The sequence below is a fragment of the Paroedura picta genome, chromosome 4 (genome assembly GCF_049243985.1).
Source record: "Paroedura picta isolate Pp20150507F chromosome 4, Ppicta_v3.0, whole genome shotgun sequence".
Lineage (NCBI taxonomy): Eukaryota > Metazoa > Chordata > Lepidosauria > Squamata > Gekkonidae > Paroedura > Paroedura picta.
In genome coordinates this window covers 77,989,766-77,999,339 of record NC_135372.1, presented here as the reverse complement: position 1 = coordinate 77,999,339, position 9,574 = coordinate 77,989,766, and the positions used below count along the sequence as shown (strand labels likewise).

The following is a 9,574-nucleotide window of genomic DNA, read 5'->3' as shown; positions in this document are numbered from 1 at the left end:
GTTAATGGTTATTATATATTGGCTTGTAATTAATCTGGAAAGTAAGAAATCACTAGTTTCACAGTCACTACTAGATTAATTTAAACTTGACTTGGTTTGCCTCCTCACAGATAAACTGAGTTTATTTGATTTGGATTATGATTCTCTTATGGCCTTAGTGAAGTTGGTGATTAGCCACCCAGTGGTGGGAGAATGATGCAGTCTTCAAGAAGGGGTTTGTATGTTTGCCCATATATTTTGGATATTCATATTTTAATCAATGCCAATTATATTAGTTCTATAGTATTATGGTACCATGCTATCAGGGGTGGTTTTCCCCCCTCTTACAAGAATGAATTCACTTCCACACTGTCTTACATCAATGATTTATAGGCCAGGAAAAGAGATCGAGAGTTTGTACCTATGACAGGTCTTTTGTAGAACCGATGGAACATTTCTGCTTTTTCTGCATAATCTTTTCAGATCTGAGAAGAAAATTTCTGAATCCTCATCTGAATAAGTATGTGTACTATTTTATCTATTCTTTAGTGGATCTGGATTTTGGTTTAACATTGATGATGATGATATCTGTTCAGTCTGCGATTCTATAGGAAAGTCTTTGCCACCTGTCTCTATCAATGACCGCCTCTTTCAGTTGGTCCGTGGTCATCCCTGTATTGGCTTTGATCGTGTCGAGCCAGTGGATCCTTTGGCGACCACATTTCCTTTTGCTGCTGACCATGCCGAGCATTAATGATTTCTCCAACGAGTTTGATTGCATTATGTGTCCAAAGTAAGTGAGATTTAGCCGTAATATCTTGCCTTCTAATGGCATAGTTAGTTTGCTCCTCTCTTAAACTATCTTGTTGGTAACTTTGACCGTCCATGGTATTTGCAGCATTTGTCTCCAACACCAAATTCAAAAGCATCTATTCTCCTGTTTAATATTAGATGTGTGTAAATATAAAGCTGCTGTAATTAAATGTTTGTTTTTAATGAATATTGAACAGCAGTGACTTTTTTTGTTATACTGCTTTTTCCCCCCTGGTTGAACAGCCTAATGGCTTTAAGATCTCAATGGGAAAATATTTACCTATTGTATTTGAAACATTATTAAACCACTTTTTATTAGCTCAGAGGAGTTAAGAAAAGCAATATAAACCACATCTTGGAGTTTTAAAGTAATAATTTCCGATGGGCACTTGAGAATACAAGCATCATAACTTCTGTGAAGAGAGTAAATAAAAGCCTATTGTTTTCCTGTTCAACTTCCATACAACACCATCTGATATATTGAAACTGTTGTCCTGTTTGTATGCCCCTTTGAATACTGAAAGAGTTCTACTAATATAAAGCTGGATCACATGATTTATAGAAGGCATTCACATACTGGATCTCTCTTCCTTGCAGCATACTTGTCTCTTTCTCCTCCACTAAATTCTGCCATTGAGCCAGAAACAGAGTGTGATGCTGCAAGGGCTGCACATTTTTGAATGAATTGTGAATAGATAAAAAGAATAATAGGTGATCAGGAAAGTCTTCACAGCGTCTTCTCTCCCATGCTTCTCAGGCTTCATGATATGGCTCAGCTATTGCTGTTCACAGATCCACGAGAAACCGAGCTACCTGGGAGTGGTATTTGGGTACCAAGTAGTCCACCAGCTCCTCTTTGCTGACCCAAACATGGTCCAGTTTCCCCTTGGGCAAGGATGGCTGGCTGTGCTGCAGGAGAGCTTTGAAGAAAAACACCTTGGTCCCCACACTGGTGTCTGTCTGGATCACTCGAGGAAATTTGTACTTGTAAAAACCGCATGGCGCATTCCCCAGGAACTTTGCATCCCAGGGCATCCCTGTCAGCTCAACCAGGGCTCGTTCTGCTGTAGCTCGCAGGGTCTCCCCATCCTGCCACTCTGCTTGGGGCAACAGCCAGATCTCTTGGTCACCAACCTTCTGCTTAACCAACATCAGCAGGTTCTGGTCCAGCTTCCTGTTCAAAGATGTACGATCTCCATCCTTGTCGGCGTCGGTGATCCGTGGGGCAGGATTGAACATGCACATCTTCTGCTCCCATGCATCTTCCAAATCTTGAGCCAGCACAATCTGCCTGCCGCCTTTCTACCAATTACCCCCTTCTTGCTGTTGACCTCCAAACCACATCCCACTGTTCTTGAGGATCCCTCAGCCCTCAAAAGCAGCTTCTCTGAGGATCTAAGGAATAAGAGGTTCTTCCCCTGACAAAGAGCATCTGACTGATATGTCTTGGATCAATTTCTTCTACTGCCATTTTCCTTATGTGTATATAATGACCTCACCCACTTCCTTCTCTCAGAGGCATAATTTTTCCTCCATTTTCCTTTCCATTTCCAACTGAACAGCCCTTTTAATCTATTTTCATCTTCTCTGGAGATCTACTGCTGTCCCACAGTCACAGTATGATATTTTGCTGCTTGCTCAGCCCAAGAACCTGAGGGGATAATATCACCCCTTTAACTTAAACTACTGAAATGGCACACAAAATATTTTTTAAAGTTCACAAATAATAAAATAGTTGATTCAATGTAGAGGGGGAAAGTTCAGGTGAAATCAGGGGTAAAATGTTGGCAGTAAAAAAAGTATATATAAGGTAAATCAGTATAGCATAGTTTACAATTCCTATTTCAAGCAATTGATAATTTCTTAAGCTTTTCATAGAATCCTTAAGATGAGAGGCTTTTGTTTCAGTGTTTCCTAAACACTCCAGTATACTTTCCTGAGTATAACGTGTCTCTTTTGGTTTACAGAAGGCAGGAATACAGTATCTACTCCCCAAATTCCTTTATTAAACATACCACTACGTTTGCTTAAGTTTTACTGACTTTTATAGTTTCAGAAGGCAGTCACTAAACATACCAGATATACCACTCTGTGAGTTATCTCCCTTTTTAAACTGAATATGGAAATTCTCTCACTAGAAAAGTTTATCCAGTTTTCTGGCCCAAATGGGAGTCAGATCTACCCACTCCTTCTGCCAACTTTCCCAGTTCTCCATTCATGTTAAACTGCTCTCGGTTAGGGCTAAATTTAGACCCCATCAGCACAACTCTTTACGGTCAAGGCTAAGACTCAGAACCTCATCAGCGTTCAGCTATGAAGTATTTCTGCTCAACTAATGCTAACCAATCTTTTGAGCAGCCTGTAACTCAAATTTTCTGGCTCTGTGAGGCAGTCCTTTGCATTTTTACATAGCACTTCTGAGTTTTTAAAGTGCAGTCCATCACAGCATAATACAGGAAATACATCTTTCATTTCAGAAGGAGTTGGAGGGTCATCATATTTATCTCTAAGTGGAATTTCTGATTTTGTTCTTCCTTCCCAGTCAGCAGGATATGTCCCTTGACAATGCAAAAGATAACATGTCAACAGGAATCAATAAAACATGGTATTAACAGGCTGTCCCTTTTAAGATATGACTAATGAGCAGTATATCCTTGTTACACGATATCTTAGTTGGCACAAAAATTGCCAAATAATACAAAGATTCTATTGACTCTCCACAAACTTATTCAAGACTGAATTTAAAAATTTTAGGCAACAGCCTTTCAGCATCACAAATGTTCCATCCAACAAAATCTGTATTTTTAAAAAATGTCTCCAATTTTTATATAACTGGAAATAAATGATTAAAATGTTGCAGAGTATTCACTCAGCAAAGATCATTTATTTATACTGTGATTTACTGGCTGCCACTCTCAGTGGCTTACAATCATAATAAATCCAAAACTAACAATTAAAACACTAGTTTAAAACCCCCACAATATAACAACAATCAATTAAATTAAGGCAGCGGCCGACTGCTGCAACAGATGTTTCCTTGGCAGCTACTAGACTCCATGTTGGGTGAAGAGGAAATGTAATGACTAAGATGGAGATAGTCTGAAAACAGTGAGTGGAGGGGGGCCCCAATGATCTTCCAAGCGCCAGCCCTAATAAAACTCCTGGTGGAAGAACTCCATTTTGCAGGCCCTGTAGAACTGTGATAGCTCCAACAGGGACCTCAGGTCATGCAGGAGCTCATTCCACCAGGTAGGAGCCAGGACCAAAAAGGCCCTGGCCCTGGCCCTGGTTTAGGACAGGCAAACTTCACAAGGGCTAGGAATCACCAGTCTGTTCATAACTGCAGAGCAAAGAACATAGCAGGGGGCATAGGATAATAACCGGTCCCTCAGGTATTTAGGACCCAGACTGCATTAGGCCTTGAAGGTCAATAACAAAACCTTGAACTTGATACAGAACATCACCAGCAATCAATGCAGCTGCCTCAGCACTGTCTGGATATGGGCCCTCCAAGATGTTCCAATGAGTACCCTAGCAGCTGCACTCTGTACCAGCTGAAGCTTCCAGATCAATCCCAGGGGTAGGCCCATGTACAGCAGATTACAGAAGTCTAGCCTGGAGGTGACCATCACATGGATCACTGTAGCCAGGTGTTCTGGGGTCAAGTAGGGCTCTAGTAGCCTCACTTGGTAGAAAAATGCCAATTGAGCTACTCTAGTGTTCTGCGCCTCAATAGATAAGAAGACATCAAATATCACCCCCAAATAACTGGCCAAGGGCAAGATCTCCAATTGCACCCCATCCAGGCAGGGGAGATGTGCTGCCTGATATGACATTTTCCAACCCAGCCACAGGATCTCTGTCTTGGAAGGATTGAGTTTCAGGTGACTCTGCTTGAGACAGACCATCACTGCTTCCAAACATCCAGCAAATGTTTCCAGGGTGAGTCAGGCCATCCATCCATCAGGAGAAAGAGCTAGGTGTCATCCATTCAATCATAAGTGGAGTGACATTGTAATGAAGAAAGGGAATTAAAAGTATCAGAACCAGCTGAATAAGATCTTGGTTGAGCATTTGTCCTTCCATTTCTAGAGATAATTTAAAGATTGGATGTCACCATGGGTGTAAGCCAAACATTTTTAATATGTGGCCTTTGTGTGATGTACCAATGGAATATCACCAGCTTGAGACATTCTTGTGGCTCATGACATGCTTGAAGTTTAACTGATGGAGTTATTGGGTATATGTGCTTTTGCCAATATGCATCTGCCTTTGATTCTTTTTAGTCTCATTTCAGGCCTGAGTTTGGGAAAGTGGCACTTGTGGAAGATCTCCATCTTTAAATGGGCAAATGGGTTGGATTTGGTGCATGGTATGTGGAAGGTCTATACAAGAATCCCCACTCATTCTGGCTTTTTGCAGCAAGCAGCAAGTAATGGGTTTAAATTTAAATGGCTTTCAAACTGAAACAAACTATTTTGGTTAATGAACCAGCCAATTCATTTGTGGTTCAGTGATGCTTCAGCCACATATTAGGAACTGAAGCACAAAAATGTGCTTACTGTAGCCATGTACAGAGTAAACATTCCCCATTTTTTGAAAACTCAAACCAACCAGTGTCTCTCCACAAAACCAAAGAGCCTATAATGAATGTGGTCTTGCGACTGGCTTTGTTCTAGGGCAGCCATTTTTTACCTAGGGCAGCAATGGTGTGCACACTTCTTTTTCAGAAGTGCATATAGCCTCAGCAAAATTGTGGAATCCCATTTCATGTTCTATCCATCTTTATCATCACCAACTACCTGGCAAAAATAGTTAAGAGATGCTTATTGAGGTATTATTTCCATGTCATGAGGACCTGTAGTCTTCTATTAAAGAGACTGGACTTTCCCCCCAGACCTATTTGCAAATATTAACTTCCCCCTCATTTTGTCCCACCTATCTTCTTTACATTCACTTATAATTTGATTTTCACCCCACTCTTTCTCCAAGAGTTGTATCCACTGTCCCACTCCATTTTGTCAACAACGCTGCATGATAGGTTTGTCTGCAAGATTCAAGATCATCCAATGACCTGAGTGCATATTTGAACCTGGTGCTCTGCAGACATAATCTGACTCTTGCTCTCAAATTCAAGCTTAGAATTCAATGTTTTATTGTGTATGTTTTTCAGTAAATATATTTGAAAGGGAATAGATTTATAATATCCAGATTGCTGTGCAAAATGCTCTGTACATCCCTTTGAGTGCAGAGATTTGAACTCAAAATATTTTTTCAAAATTCACCTTTCCTATGAACTTGTAAAATAACCCACATTCACTTTCACAAAAGAGTCAGCTTTAATAATAATACTTATAAACTGTAACAGGGATATTGTGAGGCTTAATGTCTCTAAAACACTTTGCTGTCCTCATCCGAAAGGAGCAATAAAAAGTCTGAAACTCTATGAATAATAATGGAACAGTGGCATTTTAAACATAAAGCAGCCAACCAAATATCATGAACGTCCTAGAGAGAATGTAAAATTCATTGCAGCATCCATACCAAACTGGGTGTGAAAAAGACAGCAGTAGATCATTGTGACACCTGAAGGAGCTATTTTACTAAATGCGTTTTTATTATATACCTTGATAGTACAAGATCCTGTCAGAAGAAGTATAAACTTATGATTGGACCCACTGTCTCTATGAATGGAATGAATCTGGAGAAGGCCTTCCACAAATCTCCTTCTCAGGGGACTCTTGGGAATTGCCTCAATCAGAATAAGGCATCATCTTGCTGCATTTTGGGGGGAGGGGGAAACTTAGGGGAAAGTGCAAAGAGACAGGAAAGAGAAGGAGGCAGTTCCAACTTCACAGTGAGGAGATGGGAGGGGTGTCAGAGAGTCACAATATCCTTCCCCAAGGAGAGAGGAACAGGCTGGGGTATAGAAAAAAAATTTGTGATAATCTGATTCTTGTGTAAGACCTATGTGAAAATGTCATAGCTGGGGGGAGGGACACAAATGCACAGGTGTCCCCCCTTCCCTCCACTGTCTTGAGTTAAGTGGTCTATGAAGTCCCCTCCCTTTTCCTTCTACAGCATTTTTAAAGCAAAGATACAGAAATTAAAACACAACCTGCAATTTTTCAAGTTGGTTGGCCCAAACCCCCACGCATACATTCCCTCTTACCAATGAGTTCTGTCTCCATGTTACTCCAGAAATAAACTTTCCCAAAGTAAAAAAATGGCTGCTGGAAGGAAGGGATGCTGGGAAGATCAGCACCTATCAACATGTTCTGCCAACAGATTGCAGGAACCAGCCTTTGTTTATTATTTGATTTATTATCTTTTGTGGACATTTTTGCACATGAAGGATGAACTGAAACTGGAACAGTAGAAATATTATATGAATATAGAATCTATATTATATATTGACTGTGAACTTATTAAAGAGGTTTGGAGTCTATCTGGGATTCTCTAACTCTTTACAGCAATTCTCTCCATATCAAAACATGAGGAAAAGGAGGAGGAGAAGAAACGGAAAATCCCCTCCTTTCCTGTTAACTTATTTCAGCAATTGCAATTGACTGTGATCTTTTAATTTTGTAAATGTTTTAAGATTAAAAACCCAATAAGGGTTAAGGTTTTGGGGCATCTCAAGGAGTCAGGATCCCATTTGCTGGTAAGTTGTACTACTTTTTCAGAAGAGTCCATACTACTTGAACATTAGTTCTAGAAAACATTTTCTTATGGTTCATTCATTTCCATAGACCCTGGCTGTAGTACTGTACTGTATTGACTTATTCTTTGATATAAATAGGGACAAAGCAAAGGGATTGGTACATATTCACTATGGATAACATTAAAATATATTTAACTTGTCTTGTTTTTGTTTTGGTTTTTTTCCTTTTCTTCCTTCCTCAAATGGACACCAAAGGCAACAAAGCTTATCAAGACTCACACAATGACCAAAATTTCAAGTGCAGCTATGGTCTGCATATATAATTGTGGTTGAGGAAATATTATGTCTTCAGCATGCATTGTGTGTGTATGTTTGTAAACTTCACAACTGCTGTACAATGCATGCAAACTGACAGCATGCATAGTTTAATATTGAAATATAAAACATGCTTTGTCCTCTTCTCCTTCCTGTGAACCTTTTGAAAACATACTATCCCATATCAGATGTACTGGAAGGTCTTACAGTGTGATGTGACTCAGTCTCGATACAATACTATATCCAGGTATATTTAAGGGTCAAAATATACCTTGAAAAGGCAAATGTTTCTCCATTCATTTGAAAATGTCATATTCCAGTACTGACCTGCAGTGATTTTTTTAAAAAAAATGTTGCATAGCTATTTCCTTACTCCACTAAGCAGAGAGAAAGAGGGGAGAAGAAGGATGGAGGGTAAGTGAATGTGCATCATTCCTTCCCTTTCTTGGGCTGTGATGACTTCTAATATGAACAAGCCCTTAGAGAAATGCACAAATGTATTCTTTAGTGTTCACAGTAATTGCTTGGTTTTGTTGCTGGAGAGCTGTAATACGTTAACGTGCTCTGCTGGCTTGGGTTCTCATCCCACAAATTAAAACACTCATTTACAAGCAAGCAGCATTTGTAACTGAATAAGATTGAAACGTTCCGAAAGTGCAGCGGGGTTAAGCAGTCTGAGGGATTCCGGAACCAGGAGCCTGATTATGCAAAGGGGAAATAAATGTGATGCTTTCTTAATTTATGACTGTCTTTTTCTAAGTTCTCCCCAGAAAATGTATTGTCTACCAAATCCTGCAATAATGCCTATGGCAAGCCCAAGAAAGCGGATGCCAGGGGACTAGATTTTACAGCTAGTAGTTTTAAGACTACAGATTCCTTCTATTAAATAATAATGAAAGCTGATTCTTTCATGCCTATAGATGAAACCAAAAAAATTGCAAGAATCAGATGTTGATGTAAGATATATGTGGAAACATCTTATGTGCCAGCCTTGCTGGCACTTTCTTTTTCCCCACCCCTCCCCCAGCCTCTCCTTCCTCCTTGGCTGCAGGGCCAGGAGCAGGCTGGCCTCTTTCCCTGGGCAGGTGGAGTGGCGCAGTGGCGGTGCTGCACAGAGTGCCCTGACAAGTAAGAGCAGCCTTGGGGGTGGGGGTGGGGGGCAAGAGGAAGCTGGAAGTCCAAGAGGGAGCGTAGCCCTCTGCCAGCCACCCTAATTCTGGCATGCTCACAAACCTCATGAGAGCTTGCGAGAATTCCCCCTCACTCTCACTCCCCAATTCCATAGTGACTTCCATTGCACAGCTTCACTGTGCATACATCAAAAGATGTTTCCACATCAACAAACAAAATGCTAAAACAGCTTTGCTTTGAAATGTGCCCATGTTGATACTAAAAACAGCCAAACTGGCAGTCTTCAAGCAAAGGTTGGATACACACTTTTCTTGGATGCTTTAGGATGCTTAGGGCTGATCCTGCGTTGAGCAGGGGGTTGGACTAGATGGTCTGTATGGTCTCGTCCAACTCTATGATTCTATGATTCTATGATTCAAACCACAACTGCACCTTTACTTGGGCATTCTTGCCTTTTTTGTGATATAGGCACAGAAATTGCTGCTGGAGTGGGCACTGACCACATCTATTCAAAATCTGTAGTGCCACTTGGTGTGCATGAACCTGCTCATATGCTGATTATAATAAGGGCATTGGTCTCTGGAGTATCAAAGCCTGTGTCTGTACTGTACTGCCCCCTGCACACACACACTGCTTGTCACTTACCTGCAGTTATCGGAGTCGGGTTGCTGA

At 40.7% G+C, this 9,574-nt stretch overlaps 1 pseudogene; it reads right to left on the bottom strand.

Annotated features, from left to right (window-relative positions):
- Positions 1 to 1,509: 1,509 nt before the first annotated feature.
- LOC143836663 (large ribosomal subunit protein mL46 pseudogene) lies at positions 1,510 to 3,050 on the bottom strand (annotated as a pseudogene).
- Between the last annotated feature and the right edge of the window lie 6,524 nt (positions 3,051 to 9,574).